We start from the raw sequence: 25,197 nt of genomic DNA, 5'->3' as shown, positions 1-25,197 counted from the left end.
AAGTCGCCTCATCTCCCTAACACCTGAGATAATCAGGTGTTGTGGTAATATTTTTTTTTTACTGCTGGTCGCGTAGCCTCATCCCGACGCTCACCGAGAAGCTGCTTTTCTGCTGCCGCTCGTCTAAGCCTTGACAAACCGGTCATTCGTGAACCCGGTCCAATTAAGCCAATATTGTGTCCTCTTCTTTCCTCGCAGATACCGGTCCAGGAAATGCCTTTGCCTTATGAAAACTTTGATATTCTCCTGAGGACGAGTTCATGTTTTAACTCTAGATCTTCTTTACTTATTAGCAACAAAAATAAATGAACAAATAAATAAATAAATAAATAAATAAATAGTAGAGAGCTTGGCTTTGTTTCAGATATTGTTTACCTCCAACTTCATGATTCATTTTTAGATGTTATTTATTTATCAAACTGGAGGAGCATCAGTTTTTTCGTGTTTTCTGTATCGTTGATCTTAAATCCTTAATTTCAAACCTGGGCGCTCACCATAACTGTTTTCAAAGGCCACAGAAATGATTAGTCGAGTTCCAGGAAGTTCACGTTATAGAATCATTGTTAAACTATCACTTGAATCATAAAGACACCCTTGAAATGCCCAAGAACTTTCCCAAGAACCTTTTTTAAGAGCAGCAGCGATGAAGCTCTAGTCTGAGAAACGGATCCTTAATTTGAAAGCTTAGTAATGCAGCTGTACTTCTCAGACAGGGCACCGATGCTTGTCTTCCTTGGTCAGACTCACGAGGGCTGTTCTGGGAAGCTATTTCTACCTTGCTTACTGTATTTATTTATTTATTTATTCATTCATTCATTCAGTCATTTATTTACGGATGCACTTATCTATTTGCCTACTTACATATTTACATTTCTACTTGGTGTACTTAACATGCGCGATTATCACATCACTGGAAAATTTGTCTTGCTGTGTCACATTCTCCCCTATCAGTCAACATTTGCCCATGTATGGCATTATTTTTATTTTTTTAATTAATATACTTGCCGAGAAATTTAGTTGACTTTCTTGTGGTGTTCGCATTAATTAGTCACCTTCTCTCGATCTAAATGAAAAAAAAAATGTATTTGGCGAATCAATCAGCACATAATGTTATGCTCCTTGCGTAGCAGCTGTAGTGTCAACATTTCCTCGTGTAGCGAACGATCCTGAGTCTTCGATCTTATGAAATTTACTACGATCATTAAAGCTTAATGGTTACATGTTGTGTTTCATTCGCTCATTCGTCATCACGGAAATAGTTATGTCCGAGAATTGTCGTGCATTTAACGAGAGAGAGAGAGAGAGAGAGAGAGAGAGAGAGAGAGAGAGAGAGAGAGAGAGAGAGAGAGAGAGAGAGAGAGAGAGAGAGAGAGAGAGAGAGAGAGAGAGAGACGAATAGATGTACATATAAACATAGATTAGCAGCCAGACAGTCACATAGATAAACAAACAGACAAATAAACGTACAAAAATATTGACAGTGCTAAAACAAGTACACAAAAAAAAAAAAGAAAAAGAAAAACAGAAAAGTAAGCAGACTATTAGACAGATAGATAAGAAATACACAAATGGATAAACATAGGTAAACAAACACACACACATACAAACAAACACAGTATAATAGGGAGACAAGCAGACAGAGAGGAATAGACAGGAAGGCAAACAAGCAGAGAAGGACAGAACACAAACAGACAGGGAGGAAAGGGCAGATACACAGACAGGCAAACAGAGTAGAACAGGAAAACAGAAACAAAAAAATACAAAAGGCAGACAGACAGCCGGACAGATAGACAAGTAGTGAACGTACAATTAATAAAGGAATAACAATACCATATGTTTCTATGCATTCATATATTTATCATTTATATACATAACACTGAAGATATTGCAAGCACAAGGTACGTTAGCTAACTAGGCAATGATTCTTCTTTGAACGCAATTGATGTAAACAAACGAAGGTCTCTTGTAAATCTAATATGAAAAACGTATGTAAAATTTGTTGATGTATGATATTTTGCAAAGCTTTACATCTCTTGCCTTGCTGAAAGTCGCCATAAGTCCTGCAATCTTTCCCAAGTAGGTTCCGGGAAGGTCATTGCCGTGTGTGTGTCTCTGTGTGTGTAATCCAGTGATTATAAAATTTATACTTTCCTTTGAAAACAACAAGGTGTTACTAACCTCTTTATGGCAAAAAATATGCACAAATTTAAGATTATTTTCATCGCTATGTATTACCTTCTGTATGTATTTGTCTATGCCTCTGTCTACCATACATATCTTCCTTATTTCCAGTTATCTACATTAACTTGATGACTAACATTTGCCTTACAGTAAACACCATCACTCACCTCCCCAGTCATCTTTTCCTTAGACGATGTAAGAATGAGACACAATTGTACTAGTAACTCCAGTAGACACACTCACCACAGCATCTGCCTTTGAACTGAAAGAAAAAAATCGTACAAATAACCTTTTAAACAACTATAGGAACATTCGTGACATACAATTTTGAGTCAAAGAATCTGGGAACGTGAAGGAAACTTAACCCAAGACGATTTGAATTAAGAAACATACAACTACAGAGTGAAGGAAGCTTTGGAGGGCAAGGAAGGCAGGTGGAGTGCTCGCCCGTCCCAGTGTTGGTGTATGGTACAATTGTTTCCGCTCACCTGCCGTCAATTAGCATCAGCACTCAATACAGGTGATGCGTGTGACCTGTCCCCAGCCGCGCCTGCTCTGACCTTGATGCACGTGATAAGTTTACCCTCGATCCAAATGGGTGTCCTTTTCCTCGTCCCATTCAAGGATTCTCCGTTTGTTTATTGTTTTTTTAGTCATGTGTTAGAAGTTTGTCTTTGTACATTGTGGTTGTAATTGTGTATTGTTATTATTCTTATTACTGATGCACTATTTCTTGTATTTATTTATTTACCTGTGTTAGAGGCATGTCATCATAGTCAGTGGAGTTGTTTATGTATTATTGTCATTATCATCATTATTATCTGTGCACTGTTCCTTGTATTTATTTATTTACGTGTTTCTTTACCTGTATTAGACGTTTATCATCGTAATCCGTGGATCTGTTTACCTGTTCCTATCATGCACTGTTCCTTATATTTACTTATTTAGCTCTTTACTTATTTATTATAGATTTGTTTATCTTGTCATTGCTATAGGTCACTCTAGCTTCGTGAGTTTCAGGTGATGCGATTTTATTGGTGTAGGGGAAAAGCCGTGATCAAGAGTTCTAACATTCTGTAGTAATTTCCGCTGCTTTTAGTGTTTTCTTCAGTATTAAGTCCTCTGATCTCATAAGACTATCTGTTGTGAGGTTTTATAAGTAAATGTCAACAAATTAGAGGACATGTAAAAAAGGAAGAAGGTTCAAATACAATGGAAGTGGGTGCAGGATATTGCTATACTTCTGGCCATGACTTTACTTCCCCTTCGTATTACAATCCTATTTCTTGTAACATGCGTAGACTACCTGTTTTTATATAGCTTTTACAGTATTTATATTTGCTGTCTTATTTATCTGTTACTGTACCAAAGTCACTCGCATGGCAATTTTTTTTTTTTTTCTCTCTCTCTCTCCCTTCTCCGAAAACCTTCCGTGCCTTTGTCGTGGTGACCATGTAGCGAATGTTTTGTTGACGAATATTGACTTCGCTAAAGAATCCGGTGCTACTTTTTTTTTTTCTTTTTTCCGTGAAGTTAAGTTGCCTTTCACCTCAGCAAGTGCAGTGGAGTTAGGTGTAGGTAATGATGGGGGGGAGTGAGCAAGTGCGTGGAGGAGGTGTAGGTGTAAGGGACCAGGCAGATGTCAAGGAGTGGAATAATGCTAAGGAAAAGTACGGCAGATGTGGGTGTGCATAGTTTAGTTAGCATGTGTGTGGGGGATTGTTGTAGTTTTTTTTTTTTTTCACAAGGGAGGGAGATCCAAAAACGAAAACAAATTCAGGACGAGAAGACCCGCTAATTGTCTCCTGTAAAAGAAAAGTGCTAAAGAAGAGCCAGTTAAGGTTTGGAGGTGTCTTCAAATTCCTGTTGAAGTGGTAAAGTGAGTGGTTTATATATGGAGAAGGTTTAAATTCATGTTTCTGGAGCTAAAGACGACAGGAAGATAAATATAGGTAGTGCGACGTGTGTTAGAAAACCTTACTGTAAATTATTGGATCTTTAGTGGAGCTAGGTAACTCTCGAGGTCTCAGCAGGTGTGAGGGTCAGGGCTAGATGTAAAAGGAATAACACTGTATTTTAGTAGTTATAAATTCCCATAGGAAACCATGAAGGGGTATTTGAGTGCGTGACTGCACGAAGTATGGTCACTTTCCTATATTATTTTACTTATTATGGACATGCAAGTTAATATAATCATCGCCATTATCATGAGCCGCTATATTTCCAAGACAGACACAAAGACCTTTATCTAAACTTACTTACTGTACTTTGGCATCTCGAACACATGAACACAACATAAAGAAAGGTACAAGTTGTCACGCAGTAGTCCCTGGGCTGAACATTCATGGCTATACCAACATATCATTTGGCTCTTCTTCTATTCCAGGCCACACCAGCAAGCTTAATATACTTAAAATTTCAAACTCCTTTAAACTCCAATACACGGTTTTTCTTCTTGACTCATACACTCATTCGTTCTCTCCTTCATTCCCTTGTTTCGCTTGTCCTTTGAATAAACACTGGATGCCTCGTTGAGTGTAAATAAGCATCATCATTTTCACCTCTTTACTTTGACAGGTATTGCAACACAGCTTCCTTGCGTAAGGCGCGTGGCCGGGCGCTATTGTGGCAAATCCGTCATGTTTCGATATTGACTGAGAAGGAAAAAAAAAAAAAAGAAAGAAAAAAGTGTCGTGTAATGATATTTAGTTTGAAAAATTGTAGTTAATTTTTATATGTATAGAATTATGAATTTATATTACACTCGTGGCAAAATACAAGTCAGCCATTTTGCAGTGGAGGAAAAGTACGAGGTGCATCTCATACGTCCCTTCTAACTTGGAATTTGAGGCGATATTTGAGGTGAGGAAGCTTATAATGCAGACGAGGCAGGACAGAGAAGGGCAGGGAAGGACAGGGTAGGACAGGTAAAACAAGGCAAGACAGGGTATAGCAGTTTAATGTAGGGTTGGACAGAACAGGACACGGCTCGGCAGGACAGGTCAGGGTAGAGAAGAGCAGGGCAGGACAGGGGAGGAAAGGACAAGGCAGGGCAGGACAGGACAGGACAGGACAGGGCATGATAGAACAAGACAGGGCAGGGCATGGCATGGCAGAGCAGAGCAGAGCAGGACAGGACAGCACAAAGCAGGACAGGGCAGAGCAGGGAAGGGCAGGGCAGGGCAGGGAAGGGCAGGGGGGAAGGGCAGGACAGGCAGGGTAAAGCAAGGCAGAGTAGATTCACTTCCTCTCTCAGGCAGCGGGAAGCGACATGGCATCATACATCTGTAACTCTCCCAACTCTACCTGACTTTTTTTCCCACCTTTCCACAGCTCGAATTACTTAAGAGAGAAGCAATGAAGCACCAAGGCACCCCTGAACCTACCTTTGCACTCCAATTTTACCTTTTTTTCCTCTTTCTCCTCATTTTTGTAGAAGTTTCAATGCAGCGGCCTGTTTTATTTTCTTTGTGTTTGTAGTCTTTGGCGAGTCTCCTCACTTACCTTATCATACTGAACTGCCATGCCCCTGTGAGCGTTGACGACCACTGGTGAACTGGTCTTCGCTATTTGCAGGAGCTTCGAAATACCTCTGGAATTTTATTATAACTCCTTCTTTGACTTTTAGAGAGTGAGAAATTGAGTAGTTCTTTTCTTCATATCTGTTTCTTTAGCTCGTCTCCGTGACACGAAAAGAACAAAATGCCGTCCAGTTGAATGTTCTCTTTAAGCTGCGTTTTCTATTCCATCCTTTTACCTTCTTGTGTTTTTCATCCATTTTCTGCTTCTTTGCTTAGTCTCCTTAACATGTAGAGAACAAATATGCTCTCCAGCTGAATATCTTCCTTTAGCTTCTCCTACTATTTCATCTACGTGCTTTTTCTCTCTTCTTCCTTTCGTTCCTCTCCCAGTTACTCTTTCTCTCAAACTCTTCTCTTCTCTTCCTGACCCCAAAACTTCATCTCTCTCTCTTTCTGATCTTCATTATCAATCCTCCTTTCACTTGCATTCTCCACAGCACTTGGTCATTCGCCTCTCTCATAAGGAAAGGAAAAGGTGACCCTGCCAGCGGGATAAGAGTGCCGCGGTGTCTTTGAAGCGTGGCGTGCTTTGAGTGAGGAATGAGATAAGGAGTCGTGGTTGTGACATGTGCCATCTTCACTGACCTCTCATGAATACTTCCACCAAACTAGAAAGATGCAGGGATTGTTTTTATGTTATGTTTTATTTGCACTTATTTCCCCCTATCTCTCCTTTTTCTTTCTTCAGTACGGTCCGATTTCTATGAGTAAAAGGAAGGTTGTCTTATCTCGGGTGGCGTTTCAGCTTCTGTTTCTCGTTTTGCTCAGTTGGGAACTCCAGGCCCATTGTTAATTGTCTTATATTCTGAGTGACAATTCTTTGCGGTGTGTGTGTACGAACATGACATAAATGTAAAGTTATTTGCCGTATCTGTTTAAATCATGAATTGTTTATTTGCGTAAATCTCAGGAACTTTTCGAGACACCTTGGATGAATACTGAGATCAGACAGATGTTAGTATTGTCCGCCATTAGATATAAATGCAACTAACATCAGGACCCTGTTAAGTTGAAATTGTTGCTGTAAGGAGAGAGCAGCTATATCTTATTTCCTTTCACAAACTTACAGAAAACTCAAGCTGACGTTGTATTTTTTTTGTCATTACAGTGGTATTTGTAATCTTGTTTATCTAAAATGTACCAAACTCAGCTTGTCTTGAAGATTCTAAAAAAATGTTCTTAGAATTTCATAATTGTCTAGCTTGTCTTCTCAGTTTTTTAAAGTTTGGTTTAAGAGTCTGAATAGATTTTGTTATTTTTAGACATGTTTTTGAATGTTGATTCACAGCTTTTCTGAATTATTTAAATTTTATCATTGTAGCAAAAGTTATGTATGAAATATATTAGAAGAACTAGAGACAGTTTCAGTTTATTCCCAAAAAAAGATTACAGAATATAAGAATTTTGAATTATGAATTATTTCATCAGTGCAGATTTTTGTTCTTGTCAATCTCATTAATACTGTAGTGGAAGGAGTCCTCAGTGGTGAGTCAGCGGCATGGCGAGACCCCAGGCGGAACAGTGAATTGGAGGGAGCCTTGGAGGGTTTTGAGGTTGACGTGTTGCTTGGTGCTTCTTGCTATGACTGCACCACCGCACAGGGCCAAACGAACCTGACTTGTGAGAGAAGGAAAAATAAAAGGATGATTAGTTTGAGAAAATATTTTCACACACACACACACACACACACACACACACACACACACACACACACACACACACACACACACACACACACACACACACACACACACACACATAGTACACACACACACTCACACGCGATTGACCAAGACCTAATACATAAATTACTGATATATAATTATTTATGCATGTGTGTGAAATACAACTGGACACACCATATAAGTAATGCATCAAAGGCAAGGACACCACCCTGCTACGTCACTTCATTGAGGCTTACTTATGAATCAACTGCATGTTTTACTATATATCAATATTAAAAAAAAAAAAGTTGGAGTTATTTATAAACTGTCATTAATTCCTTTAAATAAATTGACTGTTTATAATTTTACCTGTTCCCTAGAAAATGACACTGCACTGATATATAAGAGTCTGTGTTCGTGTCACATTTTTTTTTTTTTTTTTTTGCACAAGGGAGAAAGATTCAAGCGAGTACAAGAACATATTTAGAAAAGAAAATGCCCACCGACTGTATCTCCCTTAAAAGATAAAAAAATGAATGTGAAATAAAAGCCAGAGAAGAATACGAATCTTGAAGAATATAAGATAACATAAAGGAATAGTTGAACATAAGGATTTTCAGTTTACAGAAACAAGATGCATCGAATCTTGCAGGCCTGGCACCAAACACTTGAGGAAAGAGCGAGAGGCAACACCGGACAGCTTGAACGCCTCGCCTCTTAGAGATGAGAGGCAGACGTGCTTCCTTCAGCGCATTCCTGAGGCTCTCCTGCCGCATCCTGAAGGCAGCAGGGGCTGTGCAGGCGCCGCCACTGTGCCTGCCGAGCGGCGTGTTGAGGAGCCTGAGTGTTTACTGATTGGCAGGATCCCGTGACGGATTGCTGAATATTTAACACTTGCGGGTGATTAATGAGCCTTTCATAACCATGATGGATTGGCAAGCAATTTGCATCCCTAAATGGTGGCAGGAAAACAAGTGCATAAGACAGGGCGCTCAGCGGCTGCCACCCGTGATACGTTCACGGGTCACGGAAAGCCCCGGGTATCAGATTTGTAATTCTCGACGACGGCGCCACCGGGACGAATTTTACAGCGGTCGTGCCACACTGGCACCAGGTAATGCACCTCCCACGCTGAGCACAGTAAAGCCTGGGTAGCGACACGTGAAACACTCATTCACCGCTGAAATGCAGCAAAAGGATACTGCTCGCCACACATGGCGGTGGAAAACTCTCAGAAAATAACACTTCATGGCGTCAATGAGCCCAGCTGGGAGCTGCAGGCTGTCTCTACTTATATATATATATATATATATATATATATATATATATATATATATATATATATATATATATATATATATATATATATATATATATATATATATATATATATACCAACAGGCCATTAAAACTATTCAAACGCAACACCTGCAGTGTGTGAATCCTTATGTTTGACTCTTGTCCTCTGTCCATCATAGCAAGGAGGTAAATACCGTTTCATCTTCCTCTCCTTCATTTACCTCCCTCATTACATTTGATATTTTGCACGACACTTTACTTCTTCAAAGAAGGAATGTCAAGACTCTTCAGTCACCACCCCTTCCCTGGCCTGAAGAGCCATCATTGCACTCTTGCTCTGCTGCATCACTGAACTGGATGTTATATCGTACTAGATATTCTTGTCAGACCAATGACCAGTTTCTGCTTCATGAATAAAAGGAAAAAAACGTCTAATTATTCCTAAGAGAGATATAAGATTTTTATAAAGTGGACTGAGGAGCGTTGAGAGGAATGGGCAGAGTTTTGGGGCTCACAGTGTCGGGGCAAGACAAGGCTTATTGTTGAGGGTAAAGGAGCACTTCAAAATTGGGGAAAAAAATAAAAAAAATAAAAAAATAAAAGGATGAAGATTCAACCACATACACACACACACACACACACACACATCTCTCTCTCTCTCTCTCTCTCTCTCTCTCTCTCTCTCTCTCTCTCTCTCTCTCTCTCTCTCTCTCTCTCTCTCTCTCTCTCTCTCTCTCTCTCTCTCTCTACTTGTGAGTGCTCCTGACATCGCCTCCAATAGGTTAATGGACTCTCGGTCTTATTCTGCAAAAAAGCACCTTCCTTTTTTCCGTCAACGGGATGAAGAAAAATGGCATGTTGTGTGTTCGTTAATATGATGTGGACGGAACACGCACGCCCCGTCACGGTCTGAAGTCCTGTATAATCATTATTTGAACTTTGTGTCCGCGGCAGGAAGTGTTGCTGCCCGCGGACATGACTTTTCACCATTTTTTTTCCCTCGTATTTTGTTTTCCTCCTTCATTTTCGCTCATTTCTAAAAGCTCCCTGTAATGGTGGTCGTAAGGTGCTGCGGCCGTGAATGCCAAATATACTTAATTGCTTGTACGTATGACTAAGTGTGTGTTTAGTGTGTGCGTCTGTGTGTCTGTGTGTTAATTAATGAAGCTGTGGTGGTTGTGGTGGTGGCTTCCGGTCATTGTGGTCTTTTCAACGCCTTCAATCTGAGATCTTGAGGCAGTCTTAGTTTGCGCATGGATTCAATAGTTTTCATTTTCTTTGCTTTTATAACTTGGCAAGGAATTGGTGAGGGTACTTGCTGATCATTCCTGTCTGGCTAGTTGAGAGAGAGAGAGAGAGAGAGAGAGAGAGAGAGAGAGAGAGAGAGAGAGAGAGAGAGAGAGAGAGAGAGAGAGAGAGAGAGAGATTAATGGACACCTCCTTCTAAAACCTTCATATCCCTCATAATACAACGAAGCACCTCATATTTCACAGGACCCTTCCACACACACACACACATACACATACACACACACATACATTCACATCAGCATTCACTCACTCACTTACTCATTCCTCACCTACTTTCCTCACAAGTATTCTCATCCTCACCCTTGCATCTCTACCTCCTTCATCCGTCACCACTCATTAATCTTTCACCTTCACCCTCTCCACCTTTCTATCTAACTCGCCCCCTCATACCTGCCCATGCACCGCTCCCCTTGCGGCCTGACACGTCCCCATCAGTTGCATCACCTGTCTCCTCCCTCTCAACCCCCATTCCTTCACTCTAAATGGCTCGCACGCCCTCCTGTCCAACGCAATGTGAGTGAGAGGGACGGGAGGCAATGATTGGGGCTAGCTGGGCAACTGACGGAGGCGAGGCTGTACAGGGAAGGAGGCAATGAGTGCTGACAGTCAGAGGTAGGGACCAGGGAATAAGGGAGATGCTAGTTGGAAATGGATTCTAATGCTTAGGAATAGATGTATATGGTGCTGTTTTGAGATGTTCTTTAAGATAAGTTAGCTATAGGAGATAGATTAGGTGGTAAATGTTTATCTGTGTGAGAGAGAGAGAGAGAGAGAGGAGAGAGAGAGAGAGGAGAGAGAGAGAGAGAGAGAGGAGAGAGAGAGAGAGAGAGAGAGAGAGAGTGAGAGAGAGAGAGAGTAAAAGGAATGGAAGAAAATACACCAAGAAATGTGCAACACACACACACACACACACACACACACACACACACACACACACACACACACACACACACACACACACACACACACACACACACACACACACACACACAGAGAGAGAGAGAGAGAGAGAGAGAGAGAGAGAGAGAGATAGAGAGAGAGAGAGAGAGAGAGAGAGGGACCACCGCGAAGACCTACTCTCACAATGAAAACCCACGAGACACAAGAGAAAGGTCAGAAAACAAAGGAGGACGATAAAAAGGAACCGAAAGAGAGAGAGAGAGAGAGAGAGAGAGAGAGAGAGAGAGAGAGAGAGAGAGAGAGAGATGAGAGAGAGAGAGTAAGAGAGAGAAAGAGAGGAGAGAGAGAGGGGAGGGGGGGCGGCTCAGTTGACGTGGATGGACAGCACTGGTGCAGGAAAAGGGGTGGCTGGCCTGCGGGGCGGGAAGGGACGGGAGGACGGGAGGGAGCTGGCAGGTCGAGGGGGCAGCGGATCAAGGGGGGGAAGGCAGTAATGATGTTCTTCTGTCGGCCATTTTCTGCGGCGGCGGGCGGCGGGTGTCGGTCACGTAATGGCGGGGCGGCTGGAGGGAGGGTTGGAGGGTGGGTCGAGGGGGGGGTAGGGAGGGAGGGGAGGGAGTCGGCTGTAGGGTATTTCGGTGATTCCTTTCCACTCCTGGGCAAAGGGTCTCTCCCACCCAGCCACCCAGCCCAACCAAGCCTACAGCCGCGCGCTCTCTCTCTCTCTCTCTCTCTCTCTCTCTCTCTCTCTCTCTCTCTCTCTCTCTCTCTCTCTCTCTCTCTCTCTCTCTCTCTCTTTTCCTCCTCTCTCCTCTCTCTAGCTGTACCGTCACTGCCGTCATCTTTCCTCAGTGTGTGTGTGTGTGTGTGTGTGTGTGTGTGGCCAGTGCTCTGTCGATACTTCTTGTGCAGTATACGCCTCTCTCTCTCTCTCTCTCTCTCTCTCTCTCTCTCTCTCTCTCTCTCTCTCTCTCTCTCTCTCTCTCTCTCTCTGCCTTTCTTCAGTTCTCCATGTCTTTTTTTAGTTTTTTTCTTTTTGCACTATTTTTTTTACTTCACCTTGACTCTTACACTCATTTTATTTTTCCTCTTTTTTTTTATTTTATTTTGTTTCTGTTGTCCTTCTCGACCTCTTTATTTATCTCTTCCTTTACTTTTACCCCATGTCACAGCCTTTTCTTTCTTTCTTTTTCTCCCTGTCTTTCTTTCTTTTACTTTTTTTTTCAAACCTTTTTATTCTTTACTTTATTTATTTATTTTTTTTATCTTTCTTCTCTTCTACTGTACTCCAATACTCTCTGTTTATATTACCTCGTGTCTTTCAGCCTTTCTTTGAATGTACGTATGTCTGTCTGTCTGTATGCCTGTCTGTTCGTTTATCCCTGTCTGTCTGTGTGTCTATATGTGTCTGTTCCTCTCCCCATTAGTGTCGTTGTTGCTTCTGTGTGTGTGTGTGTGTGTGTGTGTGTGTGTGTGTGTGTGTGTGTGTGTGTGTGTGTGTGTGTGTGTTTTCTGTTTATTTGTCCTCTCTCTCTCTCTCTCTCTCTCTCTCTCTCTCTCTCTCTCTCTCTCTCTCTCTCTCTCTCTCTCTCTCTCTCTCTCTCTCTCTCTCTCTCTCTCTCTCTCTCTCTCTCTCTCCCGCTGAATCTATACCTGAAGGAGAGTGCCCTGTTGTGTCTTATGCCCAGAGAGAGAGAGAGAGAGAGAGAGAGAGAGAGAGAGAGAGAGAGAGAGAGAGAGAGAGAGAGAGAGAGAGAGAGACTACATTATTAGACTGATTACAGACCACAGTTTTAGTCTTTATGAAATCTTAAACAATCGCTAATTAATTCTGCAAGAACACGAATTAGGTAACGCTAGATGAATAAAAACAATTTAAAAATGAAAAATAAAAATACCAATTAAAACAGATGGAAAATACAGTAATTAAACATAAATAAACAGAGATAAATAAATACACAAAACAGAAAGACACGTATAGAAACAACTAATTGAACACACATCGATATACAAACATACATACGTACATACATACCTAGACACACACTCAGACAGACAGACAGGCAGGCTGATAGGTAGACAGAGACAGACACACAGACAGACGGAATACTATATTATAATTACTTGGTAACACAGACTACACAAGCGTATGGTCCTCCCAGCTGTGTGTGGGTCCCTAATCCCTCGTGAGCAGGGCTTGTGTTATCTCAACTATTCTACAATTTTGTGAATACTTGTGTCGGAGCTGAGGTGTTATGTGATGTTGGTAAAAGCTTGTACTGTATGGGTATTTTTTATTCATTCATGCTTCTTTTCCATTCCGTCTCGTCGCATGAGGGAAATTGGAAACGTTTTTTTGGTGGAGATAAATATGAGTGGTTTGTCAATTGGTCTGTTTTTTTTTTTTTCCTCGAGAGTATGAGTTTTTTTTTTCTGTTTATATGACGTGCAATGGCTCTAAATGTGGAAGTAAATGTGTGTGATGCTATTTAGATTATGAGTTTTATTCTAGGTTTATTATATTTTTTTCTTTTTTACTTATGATATGCATTGGTTGTACATATGCAAGTAAATATGGATGGTATCACTTAGATCTCGTGTTATATATATATATATATATATATATATATATATATATATATATATATATATATATATATATATATATATATATATATATATATATATATATATATATATATTTTTTTTTTAAGGGTATGACTTTTTTCTTCTTATATCATCTGCAGTGGCTCTTAAGTAGTGATGTCAAAGAATCCATTAAATTTCATGCCTGTAAACTGAATTGAAATTGCTAAGTGTGTCTTTTTTTTTCTTCTATAGATTATATATTTTTTTTATGCTTATATGAAACTGCAATGGCTTTAAGTATTGTCAGAAAATCCATAAAAATTTCTTGTAAGTAAACTGAATATAATTCATAAAAACTGAATTCTTCATCCTTTCCTCTTTTTTTTTTATTTTAATCATTATTTAAGTGTTTAGGTTGCACAAGGATAACAAAATAACAAAGTACAGTACTTTTTTTGTAGGTCCATTATTAAATTACACTAATTATATGTTAGTAATCTAGTTATATTTAGCTTTTCATTCTTTATATGTATGGAGTGGTTACATGATAATTACTTTAGTCTTTTCATTGCTACTTTATTTATTTTTCTTTTTCTTTTTATTCATTAATTTATTCATCTGTTTATTTTTTTTATGTTTGTGTCACCTTGCTAACCTTGCCACGTGCTTCCTCCTCCTGCCTATTTATCAAGAGCTGCCTTGTGTAGGACTGGGAGCTGTTTTGTATAGGTCACCTGTTTTCTTTTCAATCTCATTACTTTCATGTGTTCTTAAATTCTTATGTACTTGTCCCTTCTACTTGAGACCCCTTGCTATCTTTGTGTCATTATTACCGGAAACTCCTTTTTGTTGATCAGCTGTCCTTTCGCTGTGTAGATCAACTGTTATTTGGCAGTCTTTTTACTTGTGTTATTAAGTTCTGTGTTCTTGTTCCTGCTACACGAGACGCCCTGCCTACTCATGCCCTTGTTATTTTTTCCAGCATATTGTGAATGGTAAGAACTGTAAGGGAAGTCAGTTTGATGCACGAGTATCTTACTTCAAAGCCACGTCTCAGTTGAATTTAAAAAGCTCTAGTGGAAATTGTACGGTTTTCAGTGTTTTCTTTGTTCTAGTGATAGATTAATAAGGTTGCTAAATTGTCGAGTTGGATAAACACCCATGGCAATCTGGCTAATCATGTCTAGTTATGATAGTTATGTTTAGAGAACAAAGAATGTAAGAATACGGGTCTGTAAAAGTCTCTAATGGAAGTTTTACGGACTTTCAAGAATATATTTTTTTGTGGTTTCTAGTGATAGATTAACAAGGTCTCCATATTTTGAACTTTAAAAATACCCATGGGAACCCAGCCAATCACCTCTGTGGCCTTTGAAAGTAGTCGTGATGAGAGAACAAAGCGCTTAAGAATACGGGGTTTTGTCTTTCTCTATATCTTCCTGTACTTCAAGTTTCAAGTAAGACAATATGTAATACTTTTGTTTCTGTCTGTTTTTTTTTTTTTTTTTGTCATCTTTTTAATTCATTTCCTTGACCTTAGTCTCTCATAACATGAAAGCAAAGGCCGCCCGCCACCTTTGCCTCATCCCTCTGTGATTAACAAAGTGAGGAATAACTATATTTTATCTATTTTTCTCTTCTGGATATAAAACAGACTAATGCTCGTCTTTTGCCTCTTGAGATGACGAAAATTTTACCTATTTATTTTGGATTGTTTTGCTCTATTTATTTATGTCTCTCTCTCTCTCTCTCTCTCTCTCTCTCTCTCTCTCTCTCTCTCTCTCTCTCTCTCTCTCTCTCTCTCTCTCTCTCTCTCTCTCTCTCTCTCTCTCTCTCTCTCTCTCTCTCATCAGTATTTACGTGACAGCGTTTCCAGGTATAGCCAGTTAATAAACACAATTTTCTTCAGTTGATATACATTCTTTTATTTCAATTTTATAAATATTTGTACATTAATTTATTCAAGTCGCTTTTTTTTTTTTTTTTTTATCGTTCGTCAGTCTACTCAAAGTTGCTCAAAATTTTCGGCTGTAGATACTTGATGAATAAGAAGAAAAGAGTATAAGAACGTAGAAAAAATAAGGGAAGCTGCGAGATTAGGTCTACATGTGGCAGTCCCTGTATAGTAATTGCACTGAGGTAAACCAGCATGATTTACACTCTACTTATAAGCCTTGATTACATGACTAACTCAAAAAATTATGACTTCTACCTCTTTTACTGCTACATAATGTTTCATATAATCGTTTACAACTCTTTTAGATGCTTGAATTTTTGCACTATAATCTTGTTAATTAACTTGTTGAAGACCTTAAGTAAGACAAAATCAACTGATTCTCTTTCTTTCTTCGACTCCATGCAAAGTTTCCTACAATAACGCGAATTTTAAGCAAAGGGAAGACCAAAACAGTGGAAAAAGTTAGCAATACTTATTTTTCCACTACAGTCTGTTAAATGATTCAGTGCCCTAGATAAGACAGAGTTAATTAACCATTTCTCTTCCTTCCATTGAATGTTTGCAATAAGATTTCTATATTATCCTGACTTTTAACAGAAGACGATCAAAGTAGTAAAGAAGCTAGGTAAAAAGGAACACTTATTTTTGCACTGTAGTATGTTAAATGGATCAGAATCTTAGATAAGACAAAGATGACTTACCTTTTCTCATTCTCTCACAGCGTTCATGCAATAAGATTCATATATCATCCTGAATATTATTAGAGAAAGGCCAAGGAAGTGAAAGAGTTAAAATAAGAAGTAGTAGTTATTTATGTTAAATAGTTCAGAACCATTAGGTAAGAAAAAGATCAACCAATCTCTTGTTCTTCGAATCCAAAGTTTCCCTACATTGTCACAAATTTTAACAGAGGAAACCAGCATAGTAAAGGAGTAAGATAAGAAGTAAAATTAATGGTAAGTGAGAACAGGAAAATGTTTCATACAGGGACTGCCACGAGCGGGCTTGATGGCTTCGTGCAGAATCCCTTATTTTCTTATGTCCTCAGTATAATATCCAAAATTTCCAGACTAAAATGCAGTAACTTATGAGAAGAAAGACTAGATACGTCAACAACGAAGTCTCGTGCCGTCGTACTTGGCACACGACATGGACTCCCATACCAAGCTTCACTCAGTCCTTCAAGAATCTGATATCAAAGAGACGCTGCTTCCATCGCCTGTTTCTTCCCTTCACGATCTTTTGGTTAATTTGAGCTCGACATGGAATTCAGGTTTCTGAAGAGGGGAAAGTCGAGAGAGTATTATCACACATCATGGAGCGGCTGGGGAGGTTGTGGAGGGTGGAAGGAAGGGGCAGGTGGCTGTCAGAGCAGGATCCTTACAGTCAGTCTACGTCCAGTTCCTGCAGGTCTCCAGTCTAGCTGTGGATCTGTGTTTTTAAGAGTCTACCCTCCAGCGTGTAGCAGTCACCACACAGCCCACTGCAGGATGTTCTGAAGAGAAGTAAGAGGTGAGTTTAGTGGACTGTTCAGTGCATGCGTTAGTCATCAGTGATAAATGGAGGGTAAATGTTCATGCAAGTTAATGTAATCATCACCTTTATCATGAGTCGCTAAATTGAAAGATAAATGCTCATGTAGGTTGATAATAATAATAATAATCACCCTTGGCTTGAGTCGCTGAAATGAAAGATAAGTGTTCATGAAAGTTTATATAATTATCACCATTATCATTACCCGCTATAATTTCAGGACACAGACTTGTCACCAAAAGCTACTCCACTTAACTCAAACATAAGAGCATAAGGGAAGTTACAGGAAGCTATTTGTCCCATCTCCTAGTCATCAGTGAGACATGAAAGCTACAGTTATCAGACAAGTTTAACCCTCCGAACGTTCATGACAGTATGACACTTTTCACCTCCTTTGAATAAACCTGAACCATTTTAATGAGCCAAGATTTAACTACAGACGATAAGAGCTTTGAATCACTCCACCACTCTTATTGTTGTCAGTGGTGTCTTTTGAAATTGTACTTAAACTTGCACCACACATTGTATAAAGTTTGAGGAGAGGTTATCACAGCCAAAGGGTTAAGTTTGTTTGTTGATGCTTAATGGATTGTGGCTTATTGATCCTCACAGGCATCGAAGGAGGAAGAAATGAGGGTTATTAGAGATTTAAGGCTTTCATGGATTCATGTTGGGAAGAAGAAGTGGTAGTATAACTTGTTGTAGTGTAGAATTATTGCAGTATTGGTAATAGTTTTAGTAGTACGTAGTAGTAATAGTAGTAGTTGTTGTTATTGTTGTTGTTGTTGTTGTTGTTGTTGTTGTTGTTGTTATAGAAGAATAGAAGATGAATGGGGAAAAAAACAAGAACACAACAAAAAAGAAATCCATATTAGCTCTTTAAGTGCTATTTGGTGCACCTTATCTTAATTACTAATCACTCTGAGACATCGTTACTTGGTTCTGTAGCCACCTCCAATCTCTAAATTAGATAGAAACTGCAAAATCTATTCTTTTTTGTTATCAGTTTATTTTCTGGCAGATGATGTCATGCATTACTTCTCGTGCTGCTGATTGTATTGTATCGCAGTGAAAGGGTTTAGCAAAAATTCCAATAAATAGAGAGAATTACTGTAGTCTGCAACCCCGACACCCACACAACACGCAGTAAGTCATTCCAGTGGGTTAATGACATTGCTCTCTAATCGCTCTGTCCTTCCTCCTGCGCCTGACACCTGTTCCTGGCAGCTGACACTCACCTTGCTCAGCTCTCCATTAGTCCACGAGGCATCCTGAGGGCGAGATAACCTTGGCAACACGGGGATGAGGCGACGATGATGAATGACGATGATGGATGACAAGGATGACGATGAGCAGAGGTGACATGACAGGGGCTCAGGCCAATAAGATGCTGATGTCGCCACACACCAAAATACCATCACGTTTATCGCCTTTGTCTTCCTCCGTCACTGTAATGAAATAGAACATTGATTTATTAGAGAAGAATGAAACTCATCTTTATCGTTGATTTGTATGGCTCCACTGCAGGATTAGCCTCTCTCAACTTTTTTAATTAACACTTATAGCTGTGATTGGCCATTAACACTTATAAGACTTAAATACTGCCTGCATAGACTCTGAGAAAAGAGAGACTAGGTGATTAATTTGGTCTTTTCATTTTTTTTTTCATTTTCAAAGGCCCCAGAGAACAATAATCGAGTTCTCAAGGGGTATTTTCCTCACTGATGGTGCAGAATCCTACACTATCACTACAGTTAAGAAAAATCTCTGAATTGAGAGTAATCAAGAGACGAATCATAATGTTATGTATATAAAATATTCAGTCAACTTTTTTCAGTTAACATAAAGTGCTCGACTAACCTATATCTATATGAGTTTGTCTTTGCAGTGCCTTAATATTTATGACTTAAACCTCATTCCAGAATATATCAAGACACTTCTCGTAATTGTGGATATTCTTTTTGATATATTTTTTTTAGACCGTTATCTTACAAATGCAGATACAGACGGTGCCATAATAAGAATGCTGACAACTGAAACGCACTTCGATGCCTCACGATGCGGCCTCACTTGATCAATGGCGAAGCTATGGAGCTAATCAACATCCTCATTTATACCACCAACAGACTCACTTTTTAATAATCAACTTTCATCTCAAATTCAAGACACTAATCGTTAAATTGTTCCTGGGAGAAATTTGTCAAAGGGCAGAACTTAACGCTATAGGAAAACCTGTTACCGGGGGAGTCTAGCATGGTGTGTGTGTGTTCCTGAGGCGGCTCAGGCAAGGATAACGCAGAGTTCATTGCCTAGAGAACGTGCATAGTGACTCATTACCTGCACACACCTGTCTCACTCATAATCCTCAGGAAAAATAAAAGAAATATAAATCACAGTAAAATCACAATAAAAAGGCACAGTTTCTTCTAGTTTTCCATTTCAGAGACAGAGAGAGAGAGAGGGAGAGAGAGAGGAGAGAGAGGAGAGGAGAGAGAGAGAGAGAGAGAGAGAGAGAGAGAGAGAGAGAGAGAGAGAGAGGCTGACATATAAACATTTCTGGCTTTCTTTTTCACACACAGACAACATATCGCACGCCTCAGCCACGGGCATCACGCCTTGCCATGCACACTTTACTTGGTTCCTACTCTCTCTCTCTCTCCTCTCTCTCTCTCTCTCTCTCTCTCTCTCTCTCTCTCTCTCTCTCTCTCTCTCTGCCGTGATGGTGTTTATTCACAAAGCGGTACGGTGACTCACTGGTGACTCTCATCAGTTAAGTGTCCGTCCCATGATCAAAATGTCAAGATTAAACGACACCAGCAGAAAGAATGACATTATTTTCACAAAGCACAGGAAATATAGAAAAAAAAAGAGAGGGAGAAGAAAGAAAGACAGAGAGAGAGAGTGTGTGACCAACGAGGAGAAAAAAATGCACGTAAAAAAAAAATAAGAATAAATAAAGGAAGGAAGGAAAAAAAGAAAGCTTAAACTAACTCACAATTACTCCAACTCATCAAGAAAAAAGGAACATGATTAAAAAAAAAGGAAATGAGAGACAGATTAAACACACACACACACACACACACACACACAAATAGAAGAGATGGAGGCACGAGTCATGGCACAGACGGAGGTGGATATAGGAAGCAACAGGAGGATAGGACCAGGCCATTGTTTTTATCTGTGTTTATCTTGTACATTCTGCCCCCGGGAGGCGCCTCAGTGTTTCCGGGATCCTCGGTATGGACTGCCTCACCTGAAGGGGTTAAAAGACTCATCTGATCGGGGCTCTTTGAGAGAGAGAGAGAGAGAGAGAGAGGGAGAGAGAGGAGAGAGAGAGGAGAGAGGAGAGAGAGAGAGAGAGAGGAGAGAGAGGAGAGAGAGAGAGAGAGAGAGCAAATTAACTAAGCTATGAAGAACACAACGAAAAATTATTGCTTTCTGTACAAATGAAGAGAGAGAGAGAGAGAGAGAGAGAGAGAGGAGAGAGAGAGAGAGAGAGAGAGAGAGGAGAGGAGAGAGAGAGAGAGATTAATTACTGTACAGCTATTACTATATGGTGTCCCAGTTTTCTTCTGATTGTGACAGTAATCGCTATACCATTGTGCTCAGACGTGTTCAGGCGTGTTCAGTGTCTGGTGCCCCTTTGCCTGCCTCGTGTTTGGCTCCCCTTGTAACTCGAGTTGCTTAGGTGACCCTTCGAAACAAGTGCCCCGTCCCGCTAAATGAAGCTCAGTAATTACTTTTGTCATCTTATTCCTTTTCTTTTTTTGTAGGATCCTGAAATTGAAAAGTTCCGAAGTTCTTTTTTTTCATATTTTCTAGTGTTGTTTTTTATCTTTTCTTTTCTTTCTCATTCTCCATTCATTTATTCTCTCATTCATTCATTCACTCATTTATTCATATGTCAGTAATCTGTATGTGTCTATTTATCTGTCCAAGTCTTTTTTTTTTATGTATAAATATCATGATTAATCCTAATGTTGTGGATTTCTAAACGTCTTTTTCAATGGTTTACTCATCCTCTGTTTCCGTGGCTAGTATCTAATCCAGTTATGCGTTTGTTTGTTTTCCTTTCAAGTTTCTTTTTTATCTCCTTTGTATTGCCTGTCGCATGTATTAGTTGGTAATGCAACATCTTGTCTTTCACTTTCCTTTTACGGATACTTAGCCTGTCCATGTATATTTTGTTTTTTGTCTATTATTTTTGTTTTAGTATTTTTTTTCTTATAAACTTATCCAATGTCTTGAAAATTAAACATCTCTGTCTTTTTTTTTTTTTTGGTTTATTTTATTTTTTTTAATTTCTTTCTCTAAGGATTATTATTGACGTGTTTGCTTTCTATTTCTTTTTTCTTTTTTCATCAATTGTCTTGTGTATATTCATTAGTGTTGGTTTATGATCTGTACTTCTAATCATGCTTTCGTGGATATTCCCTTGTTGCTCATGCTGTTGTAGGTTCGTACGGTTTGCTTTTTCCCTTTGAACTATTTATGAAGACCGCAGGGATTATTAGTCGTGTTCTCGTGTATGTTCTCCCTTGGTCACGCAGAAGCTTTGTTATAGCATTACTAAAAGTCATGAAAACATCCTTGATAACCCCTACAACTTCCACTAGAGACTGTTAACCATTGTCAAGATTCCGCTGAAACATTTGTGAACATTGTCCATAATATTAATCTTACCAACAGCAAGTCGACGTTTGCAGGACCACCAGACCATGCAAAGTGCCTAAGGACCTTTGCATGGAAGGAAGGGATACATTCAATCCCTGGTCTGCTCCTTCCCACGTGCCTTCCTTGCCCTAGTTAACTTGCATCTATCAGTAACAACATTTCCACGTGCTTGTCTTCCCTTTATGATCGACGCTGCACAGATCCAACCTCATTGAATCCCAAGCAGCACTGAGGGAGCCACGTGATCCTCGATGCCAGCCAGGAGGGCGAGGAGCAGGTGAATGCAGGAAGGGAGGAGACGAGATGAGGATAAACCGATAATTAGAAAGAGTGCAGATTTCACGCCGCAGACGAGAGAGGGGAGCGCTAATGCAAAGTAGGAAGTGAGAAGTGTGGGGGAGCGAGGGAAGGGACCGGCGAGGGTGAGGTGAGTGATGAGAGGAAACCAAGACGGGACCTTGTCTGGGACGCTCCGCTGCACTCTTGTTGCTTTTGTTGTTGTTGATGTTGCTTGCTGCAGACGAGAAGGAAGCTTTGTGGAGTTATTTCTTATTCACTTTAGGAATTTAGGTAAGATAAAGTGGTCTAATTGAGTTATTTTTGCTTTTTGCAGGTCGTGAGGAATACCGTCTGGTGTTTGATATATATATTGAATCTGTATTAGGTAAAATGAGTTATTTTTGCTTTGTGGAGGCGATGAATAATATCTTGTGGAGTTGTTTATGTATATGGTGAATTCATATTAGTTAAGATGGTGTTAGGTTGTGCTGCAATCATTTTCTGTATCAATTTGTTTTGTGAGTAACTTTGGAAATGAAAAATCGTGTTTGAAAGACGATAGACGAGGAAAGAAACCTTGTAGAACTCATTCTTACTCGTTTATAGAATTTGAAATAAATGAAATGGTATTCTGTTGTACTGGGACTGTCTACACTATTGACATGTTAAATTTGTATCTTATCGAAGAGAAAGTCGTATCTGGAAGACAGCACACGAGGAAGAAATCCGTTCAAATACTTGTTTTATGGATTTAGGTAAGATTAGATGGTGTTCTGTTGTGTGAGAGTTACTCCAAGTACTTGTCTATTTAGTGTGCACCTCCAATAAGGGAAGGTCGTGTACATAAAGAGCAGTGTCTCGGGAGCTCAGCATGGAAGGGTCGTGTCGCTGATTATCCTTTTGGAAGTGGCATTGGTGTTCAGCCTCAGTGTTGTGGGACATTCATGATTATAGAGATTTAGTTATTAAGACTCTGAGGTCAATCCAAATGAAAGTGGAATTTGTAGATACATGTTGAATATGGAAGATTCTAGCACATTAAGGAAAATATTAATAAAAAAAAGGATATATTTATACATTTCTCTGAGGTGACATCATTAAAAAAGAAAACATTAACACTTTGAAAGCAGTGGATTATTGAAGATTTTTCATTAGCTTCATTTCAGAGACCCATGTAATTAATTGCTGGATAAGGAAGATACGCGCACATTAAAGAAAAATAATAAAAGAAAAAAGAAATTCTAATCCATTTCATTGGGGCGATATTATCAAGAAACAGTAAGTCTTTGTAAGCAGTGCATTATTTTTCCTCATTAGCTTCGTGCCGCCTCGCCCTCCATCTTGTATCTCCTGCTGGCTACCCACCGCTTGTTTGAGAGGCCTTGTATTCTTAAGCAGTTTCGCCTCTCATAAGTACTATTTTTAAAGGCCACTGTGACGATTCCTCGGGTGTTTTCTCCCAATGATGATGCAGAATGTTTGTTAAATTATCACCTCAAGGGAAACACTTGAAAACATAGATAATTTTCACTATAGGCTATAGAAATACTGGGAATAGATCTCAGAATGCTTATGAATATTGACCTTTAACCCTCTAATTGAATCTATAGTATAATATCTTACTTAAGTGTCTCTTCTTGACTTCATTACATATAGATTCCTCTTGACCTGTGTGGCTGTGGTGGTTGCTGTGAGGTTGTCAAGGCTAAATAGTACTCTTTCATATCTTATAAGTGTGTTGGAATGGCGCTGAATCTTTTGTCAAGTAACTGTAAGGGGATAGGAGTATTGTGAGAGCGTATGAGTCTCATTCTTCGTCGCTTCTCCACCTGTGTCTTTGAGTCAGTCTTTCCTTCCCTTATCTCATTGTGGTTCGGAGTTCATTGGCGTATTTTAAGGTCAATGGTAAGTTAAATCTATTATCAATTTTTATCTTTGATTTTGTTCGATCTACTCACGAAAATCTACAAGATATTGTGTTTTATATTAATAGTATATGCTGTAACCATCTCGTGTGTGTGTGTGTGTGTGTGTGTGTGTGTGTGTGTGTGTGTGTGTGTGTGTGCAATTAAATATTCTAATAAGGCAGATAGCATTTTATATTTGTCTCAGCCACATATTATCGAAAACTCTTATGTATGAACATATATTTATACAGTAAATACAACACTGATTTCCTCCTCCTCCTCCCCTTCGTCCTTATCAATTCCGTCTCATAGAACTTACTACATACTGTATATTAGCTTACCTTTTATTGTAAGATACCAAAAAAATAAACACATCTTGCATGATTTATTGTATTCTTTGCCAGAAAACAACAAATAAGTGAGGTATTTGACAACAGAAGGGAATAAAGGCATTAACTCGAGACATATTGAGATAAATAATTGTTTGTTGGTGGTCACCCTTCGCAGCGAGGGTCATGTGGTGCAGGAGACGCCCCTCAGTCGGCGGTCGAGGGTAAACACTCATTATGAGGGAGAGACGCGCCTCAGAACACTGCCTGCGGGCCCCTCACCCCTCCGTCAGGGCGAGGCGCGCGGGGAGAGGACCTGTTGGCGGAAGGTGTAAATTGACTCTTCTGTAATGATGTTGATCTTCGTTCGATCCTCAGCAAACTCCACTGCCAAGCTGCCTGTTAAGACGACGGAGGCACGCTGCTGAGTACGGTTTTCTCCGCCTCTTAGGAGCATGTATGAGTGGGGAAAGTAACTGGTATTTTTGTTCTGTGCTGTAAGATATTCACTTATGACTAGTATTTTTTTCTCTCTGCTGTGACATTTTGAGCCATACCTTTACTTATCTCTGTGACTGATGAATGGTTTTCTTATATATGAGGGTACAATGTAATGGATATTTTCCCTCTTTACTGCACGATATTCAGTCATGATTTACTTATCTGTGTTATTAATGAATTGCTTTCCCTCCCGTTTGTTATGATATATGAGGGCACTGTGAAATTCATATCTTTTTCTCTCTCTCTCTGCTCTTTTATATATTGAATCATGAGTGTGGAAAGTAATTGTTATTTTCTTCTGTACTATAAGATATTAAGTAGTGGCTTTGCTTATCTGCGTGACTGATGAATTGTTTTCCCCGCTCTTATAATGATATATGAAAATACCACGCCAATGATAAGATTCCTCTGTACAATTAGATATTCACTCATGACTTCACTTATCGCATGACATCACGTTTTAGAGGCATCCTGCAGTCGAATGTGCTTGGA

The 25,197-nt window shown here is 39.6% G+C and overlaps 1 protein-coding gene and 1 long non-coding RNA gene across 2 annotated transcripts in view; one reads left to right on the top strand and one right to left on the bottom strand.

The window, feature by feature from the left end:
* The window catches only part of LOC135109247 (uncharacterized), a 259,673-nt gene that overhangs the window by 21,146 nt on the left and 213,330 nt on the right, over positions 1–25,197 (top strand). The window lies entirely within an intron of this gene.
* The window catches only part of LOC135109249 (uncharacterized), a 48,520-nt gene continuing 38,747 nt past the window's right edge, over positions 15,425–25,197 (bottom strand). The window contains exons 2-3 of the long non-coding RNA XR_010272623.1: positions 18,254–18,463; positions 15,425–16,977 (exon numbers count right to left, since the gene is read on the bottom strand). This is a non-coding gene — a long non-coding RNA (uncharacterized LOC135109249). The remainder of the gene's footprint in view (positions 16,978–18,253; positions 18,464–25,197) is intronic.

The sequence above is a fragment of the Scylla paramamosain genome, chromosome 18 (assembly GCF_035594125.1).
Source record: "Scylla paramamosain isolate STU-SP2022 chromosome 18, ASM3559412v1, whole genome shotgun sequence".
Lineage (NCBI taxonomy): Eukaryota > Metazoa > Arthropoda > Malacostraca > Decapoda > Portunidae > Scylla > Scylla paramamosain.
This window is presented reverse-complemented; position numbering and strand designations above follow the sequence as displayed.